This window comes from Coenobita brevimanus, chromosome 38 (genome assembly GCF_032717465.1).
Source record: "Coenobita brevimanus isolate Jiangsu-jjx chromosome 38, ASM3271746v2, whole genome shotgun sequence".
NCBI classification, from domain to species: Eukaryota; Metazoa; Arthropoda; class Malacostraca; order Decapoda; family Coenobitidae; genus Coenobita; species Coenobita brevimanus.
In genome coordinates, this window is record NC_136991.1 from 42,323,270 (window position 1) to 42,335,503 (window position 12,234).

Below are 12,234 nucleotides of genomic sequence, written 5' to 3' on the forward strand. Positions count from 1 at the left end.
CACTTGCTTGTGCAATTGCACGGACACACACGTGCACACATATGAAAATGAAGAGACATGGTAAAGTTACCGAATTAGTTTTGACAGGCAGCTGCAGTTTAAGTAGTTATTGTCGCAATCGAAGGTATTGCTGTGTTGTGCAATCGTCAGTATCAGGTTTCTGAGTATGCAGTATTATCAATAGCGGCTAAAATTGTCACTGTTTAGTATACTGGTACAGGGACCGGAATGATCCCTTAAGCACTCTCTGCCCATCAGTGGCCCAGTGACACGATGTATACGTACAAGAGGCTGTACTGAAAAAGTAGTCATTTGTTCACACTGTCTCATTCTGTCCTTGCGATGATAGAACCTCTCGCGACATACGCTGAACATTTATTCTTAAGTGTTTCAGTGATTAATTATGGCAAATGTATTTTGCGCGTGTGTATGGGGGGGAGGGGGAAAAATATTTCCTCAGTATCTCTGCTTGTCGTAAGAGGCGACTAAAAGGGACTTCTTGTATTCCATCTTTCTCTCCTTACTGTGCTCTTCTTCTCTTCTGCCCTATCCCTCTTCTTGATATTTCTATGTTTCTTCCGGCCTTTGTTTTCCCTCTACTCCTGTCAGGATAGAAATTTGGTTTTATGACATGAATAGTTTAGGGACTTCCCACTGACGCTAACCTTTTCTCCCTCACACCATTGTCACGCCAACATCACTTCATCGGCAGCCTTTGTGACATATAGCCATATTGCTGACTTGGTGCTAGTTCATTATTCTTTCCTTCCTGCTCTTTCTAATTACTCTTGTTTAAGGATTCTTCATATAGACTGGTCCATTCTTATAACTTTTTTTTAGTGGAACTAAATCTACATTTACTGTCTGCGAAACACACACACACACACACACACACACACACACACACACACACACACACACACACACACACACACACACACACACTTAAGAGAGCGTACAAGTAATAAGGAGATAATGGATAATACCTAAATCCTTCAGTCAGAAAAATGCCTCCTAAGCTGCGTAAATTCGTCTGATGATAACACGAAAAATCAAAGTAAAAATAGGTTACTGGTAAGACGGCAGTGTTGTTGTGGAATGTGCTCTTGGCGCCTCATGGTCAAGTAGGTAAAACGCCCCAGACGGAGTGACGGCCTTGCACACCTTCGATTATCATGAGGCGACTACGTGTTTTTCCATCATATAATGCCACCAAGGGAAGTAGGTTGGTCATCTACCCTTTAATGTGCTGCACTGCAATACCCTAGACTCAAACACCTAGACGTCCAACAGGGTAATGTTGGATTGCATGTTAGCATTTTTTTACTAGGACGAACTGAACTTCTCTGGACACCCTAATTTTGGCGCTACATCAACAATCTTTTTTTCTTTCTCCGTCAGTCTCCCACGAAATGCAGTATCTCTCCTCTAACTCATTCCCTCCCACGTCACTCTGGTATTATTCTTTCTTCTTTTTTTTGTTTTCTCTCAAACTCTTACGTCCTTTATCATTTTTCAAACTTCTCTTTCATCACCATTCCTCTCCTCTTTAAATTTACCCCATTTTTGAAAAGACCCCTTCAATACTCAGTTACTCTTCATTTTTTCGCTACTCCATATTACTCATTTTACATATTTTTCTTTCCGTTCTATTTTAAACAATTCCTTTCATCTATAATCTTTTCTAGCCATTCCCATTCTCTACCTTCTGCCAGTCCTCTTCACATTTCTTGGTTCATTAACTTTTTCCACTGTTCTCATCACTCCATACTCCGATTCCCCTTCCTGTTTATCCCTTGCAGTTTCCCAGTATTTCACTATCTATCCCAGTAATTAAAATGTCATTTCTTTCTCCATCCCCTCCCATTCTCTGCTACTCAGCTCCACTTTATTCCCTATTCCTTCCACTTTATCACTTTCCTTCATCCCGATCTTTTACGAAACACCTTTCAAAAAATTTCCCATTCTTCCTTTTCTTTAACCTCATCAATTTTTCAATTTTCCCTTCCTCTCCATATCTCTGCTCCTTTCTACTCCACTCTCCATATCCCTACTCCTTACTACTCCACTCTTCCTGTCCCTACTCCTTTCTACTCCACTCACCATACCCCTACTCTTTTCTATTCCACTCTCCCTGTCCCTACACCTTTCTACTCCACTCTCCCTGTTCCTACTCCTTTCTACTCCACTCTCCCTGTTCCCACTCCTTTCTACTCAACTCTCCATACCCATACTCCTTTCTATTCCACTCTCCCTGTCCCTACACCTTTCTACTCCACTCTCCCTGTCCTACTCCTTTCTACTCCACTCTCCCTGTTCCTACTCCTTTCTATTCCATTCTCCTTGTCCCTACTTTCTACTCCACTCTCCCTGCCCCTACTCCTTTCTACTCCACTCTCCCTGTTCCTACTACTTTCTACTCCACTCTCCCTGTTCCTACTCCTTTCTACTCCACTCTTCCTCTTCCTACTCCTTTCTACTCCACTCTTCCTCTTCCTACTCCTTTCTACTCCACTCTCCCTGTTCCTACTCCTTTCTACTCCACTCTCCCTGCTCCTACTCCTTTCTACTCCACTCTCCCTGCTCCTACTCCTTTCTACTCCACTCTCCATGCTCCTTCTTCATTCCTGTCACTTCCTCTTAATCTCTTTCCTTCCTCTTTTACGTACTTTATCCTTTACAATACTTTACACCCTCTCTCCATTTCCATCTTTTACAAAATTTTCCACCTCTGCGGCATCTCCAGTGTTTCCAGCATTTCCAACCACTTTCCTTCCCCACTACTCAAGTATTTTCCTTCTTTTCCCCATTCCCAACTTTTCCAATATTTTCCACCCTTGCCCCATCTCCATCCTTTCCTTGACTTCTCATACTTTTTCCTTTCCCACCATTCCAATAATTTCCTCGCATACTTCTACCTTGCCTTTCCTTTGCATTCTTCCCTACTCAACTTCTCTTTTACCCTTTTCCATTTCTCTTCATCACTCTCCACTCCTACCAGCCTCCATCATCCTCTCCAATTATCCACGTCTTTCCCATCAATCCATCTATTCCAATTTTCCATCCTCTTCTCCGTCCCTTGCCACTCCTGCCTCTCCGCCTTCATCAGTGCTCCCTTCACTTTCGTATTCCACAAATCTTTCCACTGCCACGAATTTTACCCTTTTCCTCCCCGGCCGGCTTTGCACACCTGCCGCAGGAGGAGGCAGGGGTAAAATCGTCACATCAACAGGGGCGAGAATATCTTCAGGTGTGTCTATCTATCTATCTGTTTATCTATATCTATCATCTATATCTTTCTCTCCATCTGTCCATCCATCCATCTATCTGTCTATTTCTGTCTGTCTGTTTGCTTTGTGAGTTGAATATAAAGACTTCCAGGCATTACTCATTAACGACCGCCCACTTCCTATTACACACCATCCTTCCATACATAAACTCTAGCACCCTACCTGTCCATGATGTTCTCGGTCTCCCACTCCTCCTCGTCAGCGCAACAGCTTCTTTCATACACTCTTGGTCCCTCTTTCACTCCCAGTCGTTCCAAGTGGCCTAACTATCTCGGAGTGTTTCTTCCTATTTTTCGACGCTAACCTCTACACCACATTCCGCATGGATCTTTCCATCTGTCCATCTATCCTCATCGCCAGGCACAGTTATCCCTTTCACTGCGTTGACGTGTTTTGTATTTTGTTTCTAATACATCCCTGTTTTTCCTTTTTTAGCTCAGTACAAACTTGCCAACCTGAAGGGGTTAGATGTAGCCTTCAATAACCCTACCAGTACGAGACACATTTCCCAGGCTAAATAAAATGGTCTGGAGGTACCAAGAATAACCTACAAAAGACCTCACCGGTTTGAAGGGGTTGCTCTGTGTACAAGTTTCCTTGTTCATACTTTAAATATATTCTTGCTATCTCCACAAAAGACTTTTAGAAATGAAAGATGTGTACAGTACACAGCCTTTATTTTGCTTCATGGGATTGGAAACGCTTTCCCATAATTTTGCAGCCATTACTTCTGGTTTGACTCGACCGGTCTATATCAAAATATTTATTCATGTCTAAGTTGTCATATCCCTTCATGATTTTGAAAACTTCAATAAGGTCCCCTCTTAACCGGCGCTTCGTTAGGCTAAATAATTTAAGTTCTTCAAGGCGTTCCTCATATGGTTTGTTTCTAAGTAGTGGTATCATTTTTTATTCTTCTCTGAATTTTCTCTAATTTTTCAATGTCCTTTCTGTAGTACGGAGACCAGAATTGAACACAATACTCAAGATGGGGGCGCACTAGAGAGTTGTACAAAGCAAGTATGACTTTTTCCCATTTAAACTCGAAAGTTCTTCCAATAAAACCCACCAGCTTGTTTGCAATTTTAACCATCTCGGTGCACTGCTTACTTGGTTTCAGGTCATTTGATATTATCACACCAAGATCCTTTTCATTGTCTGTACTTGATAACTGGATATTGTTCATTTTGTAGTTCGCATGGACGTTGTTACTTCCAATATGAAGTATTTTACATTTTTCTGTGTTGAATTTCATTTACCATTTTTCTGCCCAGCTTGCTGAAGTATTAAGATCATTTTGTAACTCCTGCCACTGTAATTTAGAAGTTACTTTACTGGTTATTTTAGTATCATCTGCAAATTTGGATACTTTACAATTTAGACCCTCATCAATATCATTTATATAGATAATAAAAAGTATCGGTCCAAGTACTGAGCCTTGGGGAACGCCGCTGATCACACTGCGCTATTTGGATTCCTTTCCGTTTATCACAACTCGCTGTTTTCGGTCTGAAAGCCAGTCTTGTAACCATTTCTGCGTATTTCCTTTTATTCCATGTGCTTCTATTTTGCTCATGAGAAGCTTGTGAGGGACAGTGTCAAATGCTTTCTGAAAGTTAAGGTAAATTATATCTACTGCTCTTGAGTCATTGTATGATTTGTAAACATCATGGAAGAAGTCCAGTAAGTTTGTTAAGCATGAACGACGATGTCTGAATCCATGCTGCGAGTCTTTATTATATTATTTTCTTCTAGATAATTAACTATTTTATCTCTCATGATTTTTTCCATCCACTTGCGTACTATTGATGTTAAGCCGATTGGTCTGTAATTTCCTGGATGCGACTCATTTCCTTTTTTGAAAATATGTGTTACATTTGCTAGTTTCCATTTGCATGGAACTTTCCCAGTACTTAACGATTTATTGAATAGGACAGAGTGGCAGCAGTAACTCATTTTTTGTTTCTCTGAGAATTCTCGGTGATATTTTATCGGGGCCAGGGGTTTTGTTTATGTTCGAACTATTTATGGCTGAAAGGATATCGTTATTATGGATAGCATAGTTACTAAGGACTGTGCTGCTTGCTTGGTTTGTGGGTAGCAGTGGGTTTCTGGTGGTGTTTTCAGCTGTAAAAACAGATGCAAAGTAATCGTTAAGAATGTTTGCCATTTCGACCTCATTTTCTGTGTGTTTGCCGTTGTTCGTTTCTAGAGGACCTATTGATGTAGTCATAACCTTTTTCTTTCTTATGTAACTGTAAAATTCTTTAGGATTTGATTTGCAAGTATTAGCAATGTGGATCTCCTGTGCTCTTTTGCTTAGTTTAATAGGTCTTTTCGATATGCGGCGTAGATTTTCGTACTGTAATTTATCATCATTATTTTGTGTAGTTTTATATTTATGGTATGCCTGTTTTTTGGCTATTAAGTTTCTTTCAATTTCACTGGACCACCACTTTGGTTTACTATTACCAGCTGGATGCCTGTTACGTAGTGGCACACATGACTTTACCGCTTCGTTAAATTTTTTGGTGAATATTTCCCATGCTTGGTTTGTGTCACTGGTTTCAGACATTTTATTCCAATCAGCAGTTGCAAGTAGTGCTCCGAGCCTAGTGAAATCAGCTCTACGATAATCTGGGACCTTTTCTTTGCTCTCCATTTCTTTTACTTTTTCAGTATTAATATTAAACTGTATAATTCGGTGATCACTGGAACTAAATTCAGGTCCTATTTCAACATTGTTGACTAGGTTATCATTTGTAGTCAAGATGATGTCTAGGATATTGTTTCCTCTTGTTGGGTATTCTACGTGATGGGAAAGAGCGCTTTCTTGAAGATTCGTGTAAAGCTCTTGTCCTGAGTGTGCCGTTAGTGGTTCACCCCACTTTGGTACCGGTAGGTTAAAGTCTCCAAAAATTACGCTATCCTCTTGACAACAAATTTCCGCAATTTGACCATAAAGTTTTTCATCTGTCTCAGTTGACTGTGCTGGAGGACGATAGATGAGACATATATTTTTGTGTGAATTAATACTTAGCTGAACATAACTGGCATCTATGTTGGTAATACTGGGATTGGATAGCACAAGGGGGTGGAGACTTAGTTTTCACATATAGTAAAACACCGCCACCAGCTCGATGTGGTCGCTCACAGCTGAAAATATTGTACCGTTACTGAGTATTCCGCTAGAAAGTCAAGGTCAGATGTGTTAATCCAGGATTCTGTGATGCCAACAATGTCATAATTTTCTAGGTAAATAAGAGATTCTAAATCCTCAAACTTGTTACGTAGACTACGTGCGTTAACATAGCAGACTCTAATTCCGTCCCAAACAGTTGGTGTTCTGAGGAGGAGGAGGAGGAGGAGGAGGAGGAGTGTTAGTCAAAGAGGAAACGTAAATAAGACGAAAAATGGAAGGAATGAAGGAAACTGTGTGAAATAGGGACATGATGACAGAGTACAAGTGCTGAAATATGGGAGAGTTGGTGGTGGTAGGAAACAGGGTTAAGGAGGGAGGATGGGAAAATTTGCATGAAGAGAAGGGAAGGACAGATCATGTGTTGATGAAAAAGACCAAAGATGGAGTACAGGATTAGGAAATATTTATATCAAAGGAGACGATATCCAGGAACATATCTGATGTAAAGACTTGACCAATACATATGGACTGATGATAAAGAGGCAAAATAGATAATAATGTAACTGCAAGATCATTATGCAGGAGAGAGAGAGAGAGAGAAAGAGAGAGAGAGAGAGAGAGAGAGAGAGAGAGAGAGAGAGAATCCAAAATCAATTTAATAAAAAGGGTGTCAGTTACCTCTCTGTTACGTTCTGCCAGTTTTATTTATTTACGTGATTTTACACGACCACCGAACTGCAGATGGACAGATGGACGAACAAAACTCAATGTCCCGCCTCCACTCCCACCCGGGCCAAGGGTAACCAGTTTACAGTATAACCTTAACCCTTTTACCGCGTACAGTACATCTGACCGACTATGTCACAAAACCAGCCGCTACAATACAATCATACTGCCAGCGTCCAACACCAGACGATTTTATTCAGTTGACGGAAATTATATCCTGCTCAAGGAATGAAAATTATTTCGAATAATGTAACATTCTTTAATCATCATCATCATCATCATCCTTTTGACCCTCTTTCCCACTTACACGGGGAGGAAGGATCCAGACACAGGAGTAGGGAAGCACAAATGTAGGGCAGCTATCAGCACTGTGCCTTGTGAAAATCAGTCTCATCCATTCACTAGTCATGCAAGTTTTCAAAATTCCTGGATCCAACTCAGAGGCCAAACGTTGCACACACTAATACTGTGGTTTACAATGCCTGCAAGACACAACCAGTCCATCAGCGACGGATTTTTTTTTTTTCCTACCAGGTAACCTGGTTTGGGGAAGTAAATCTGGGTTTTAATGGCCCTATTTGGATTTACTGCCTTCTCTTAATATCAAATATTCGTATCAAATTATTATTATTATTTTTTACAAGAATCCTTACTGACACCTAAAACAACAACTATTCATAAATAATGCACAATCACATGTCACTGATCATCATATGGGTACTCTGGTACCCATAATACGCGTATTATTCGCGTAATGTCCTGACGTCTCGTGTTCTTTTGTTGTTCTCGTCACTGCTGAGCTGAGTCTCAGTGACTGACTCAGTGACAGGTTCACAGCTGCATAGGGTACAGGATAGGAGGAGGGGGTTTCGGAAGGAAGAAATTACCTCACTACTGAGCAAATGAAGGCACATCTTTGAAAATGCTTAAAGAGAAAAGTATACAAGAGAGAAATGTCTGAAGATGTTGCTGAAGTACGTTCAGTCGAGAAACCTACTCCGAGTGGGGTTAAGAATATGCATTATCTTGAATCAACTGTCTGAGACGGAACCAACGTGTTTTTTTTTTTTTTTATACATTTTTTGGGCCTACAGCCTGGGCCTTGGCCCAGTTTGGCCAAAAATTTAATCATGAGATCAGAGGGAAATAGCCCATCATCCCTGTAATTTTAGTCAAAATCGCACCAGTAGTTTTCGATTAAAGTTGTTAACAGACAGACAGACAGACAAACAAACAAACAGACAAACCGAGTGAAAACAATCGGATGGGCGGGGACGGGTAAAAATGTAACTACGGTACTAATAACAAAAAGCAACTTAATACAGAGAGAAATACAGCTAAATAAACTTACAAACGCACGAGAGCGATACGTAACGTTCTGGAGGAGTGAGGGTCCCTGACAATTCTGGGACGGGTGTGAGGCTCATTTTCAATTTTGCAGAAGCGCTAAATGGTCGGGATTTATTTAGGTCCTCATGAAATTCGATGCTGAAATTCCTCTGACAGGCCCGTGATGGGGGTGAAGGCAGGAAGGTAGGTGAAGAGGGAGAGGGGAAAAGAGAGGGGGAATAGGAAGGATTAATGAATGGAAGGAAAAATGAAGGATGGGAGAGAGAAGGGGGGGACGATGGATAGAAATGGTAACATGGGAGAAATTATGAAAGAAACAGGGAAGGATGCAAGGGAGAGGGAAGGGACTAAAGGTGTAGAGGAAGAAGGGCGGGGGCGTAGGAGAGGGCGGAAAGAAATGAATGGGGGTGGTAAAGGGGAGAAGAACAGGGGGGAGGAGTGAATGCGTAAGGAGTGGATGCGAGAAAGGAAAGACGGTAAGACAGATGAAAGGAGGGATGAAAGGAGGAAGAAATGATTACCGGAAGGGGAGGGGAATGGAAAGAGCGGAGGGGAGAGGAAAGGGAAGAAGGAGTGGAGCAAGAAAGAGATGAAAAGCAGGGGAGTAAGGACGGAAGGAGAGGGAAAACGACTAAAGGAAACAGGGGGAAAAGGGAATGGAGAAAGGAAGAAGTGGAGCGGGAAGAGGGCGGTATGAATGGGAAGGATACAGAAAAGAACGAAGAATGGAGGAATTGTAATACATTAATGGAATGCGGCAAACTCGGGCTCCGAGCTGTCTACGCAAAGCGTTGCTCGATACTGTTCGCTATACCTCCGCCAAGCGTTGCGCACGGGCTCGCCATACAACCTCCATGACAGGGTTCATTGTGGCTTGAAAAGAGACTAAAGATAGACCCCATATGACCTTGACCTTTGACCCCTTGGCTTTGCTGACCTAATCAGCACATTGTCCCTTCATACTGTATCACTGACATAAGTATGGTCGAAAGCCGTCGAGGGGTTCAGGAGATATCGCACCCACCAAGATAAAATAAGTCAGCCCCAAATGACCTTGTCCTCTGACCCCTTGGCCTAGCTGACCTAATCAGTTCATCATCTCTTCATGCTGCATCAATGACAAAGTTTCGTGGAAATCCGTTGATGGGTTCAGGAGGTACCGCACCCACAATAGTATTACGGGTGCCCGGACCCACGCACGTACAGATGAACAGACCAAGCTCTTAATGCCTCCTCCAGCAAAAGTAGACAGAGGCATAATAAAGGGGAAGGGAAGGCGAAAAGATGGAAGGACAGGGAGGACGGAATGGAGGAAAAAATTTAGAGGAAGAGTCGGAATGGCTGGGAGGAGAGAGGAATAGCAGATGTGGGGAGGAATGGATAAGGTAGAAGTGCGAGGAGGAGCAGGAGGAAGGAAATGATGTATAGGAAGGACTGAAGAAAGGATGGATGGATGAAGGGGAAGGGACGGGGAAGAAGTGGAAGGAAGAGTAGGAAGCAGGTATTGGAAGGAATGAAAAAAAGGATGGATGGAGGGGAAAGGAAGAGGAAGAAGTGGAAGCCTAAGTTATAATGTGCAAGATGTTATTAGATGAATGGCGTGGAATTAGGATGTATTTTGACAGTAGAGCTGAGGAGATTTAGAAAGTGTGTGTAGATGGTATGGTAGGTTGAGAAAAGATATACGACAATATGATGAAACAGGTATCTGTGAGTGAGTCTGAAGGCGGGAGGAGGCGTGGCAGGCCAAGAAGATGGTGTATCGATATGGTAAATTAGTATGTGGAGAAGCGAGATATGGAGCTGAGCTAAGTGAACTGACGGGAGTGAGTGAGTTGTTGGACTGACCTTATCTGGTAGGTAATGTGCGTCACTTCTGTAAAAAAAAAAAAAAAATCGATCATCATGCCTGTGCGGTGCCATCAGGATTCCAGGAGCTTGGATGGCAAATGAACTGGCGTGTGACCCATTTCATTAATGATGCTGTCTTATTCCTTTTTCTTGATCTGTAGACCCGTCCTCTACCCACTCTCACAGGTAAAGAGAAATTGGAATGATGAAGCGAGAGTGACGTGATGGCGATGTTACTAAGAAAGCATGGCGGCCAATAAGAAAAAAAAAAAATGTCAAGAACACACGTGACTGGTTAATACATGAAAAGCTGACTGTGATTAGTCACATTCATGTTTGCAGTGTTCTGTGCTTTGTCACCGGACTGTGGCCACACAGTCAAGCTCCATCACTTAATGTGGCGAGGACTTTTTTGCTTATTTTAAAATGTACTGTAATAAAAGTATTTGAAAACCATATCACAGGAAAAGTACAAACAGTAAAGGAAATATGTACTTTTTTAAAAGTCGGTACCCACAAAGTTACTTGACTACAGTATTTAAGGAAATTTACTTCAATACATTACATCTCTGGTCACAGACAATATTTGCACAATGACAGGCAACATTTTTACGTCACAGACAATATTTTTATAAGTTATTCTCTTACATCACAGCCAATACCTTTTCATGATTTAAGTCATAAGTAATACTTTACGCCACAGACAATATTTTTTCATCACACAATATTTGACATCACAAGCAATATCTTTACGTCACAAGGCAATATTCTCATCACAATACAATATTTAGACGTCACGGGGAATATATTTACGTCACAAGTGAACACTGAGACGTAACAAGCAATATCTTTGTCAGATAAATATTTAGACGTCACACACAGTATCTCTGCTTCACAAATGAATTTTTAGACGTCATGGGAAATATTTTTGGCACAGGGAAATATTTATACGTCACAGAGATATTTACGTCACAAGGCAAAATTTAGACGTCACAGGCAATATCTTTACGTAACAAGTCAATATTCTGACGTTACCGGCAATAACTTTAAACCCTGTTCACACGAGGCGTTTTTAAACGCGGCGTCTACCGACAGGTTTCCCTGGCAGAAATAGTCAACCATATGAAAACCTCCAACCGCTGAACAAACGCGCGGTAGGAAGGGAAATCTCGGATCGTGCGTTTGGAGCAGCGGTTGAGAAAAACACGCTGTAGCGTGTGTAGGCTACAGTCCAATACACTACCACTGTCTTTGCTAACGCGCGTCTGAAAACGCCTCGTGTGAACAGGGCCTTACGTCACAATGCAGTGTATAGACGTCACAGGCAATATCTTTACGTCATAAGACAATATTTGGACGTCCCAGGCAATTTCGCTACCATAAACGGTAATACACGTACTCGTACTTAGACGTCACAGGCTTTATGTCATAAGGCAATATTTGACATCCCAGGCTATGCCTTCACGTTACACGCAATGTGTTTGTCACAGTGCAATATTAAGACGTCACAGGCAATATGTTTATGTCGCAGAGCAATATTTAGACGTTACAGGCAATATTTAGACATCACAAGGCAATAGCTTGACGTCACAGGGAATATTTTTACGGTGCAGAGGCGGTGATCTATTCTTGCCGCAGACACATGCACGTCATGGACACGAACAAGGGGATAAAGGAATGAATGTATCAAGACGAAAATAACTGGAATTCTTGCTAGAGCGGCTAACGAGCTTATTGGAAACATTCCAGCTTCAGAGAATGGAGGCTGGCTCAAAATATCCCCTCACGTAACTAAAACCAACTATCCTTTAAAAACCATATATAAATAAAATGTCCACTATCCCGACATGAGCTCTTGAAATATTAACACAAACG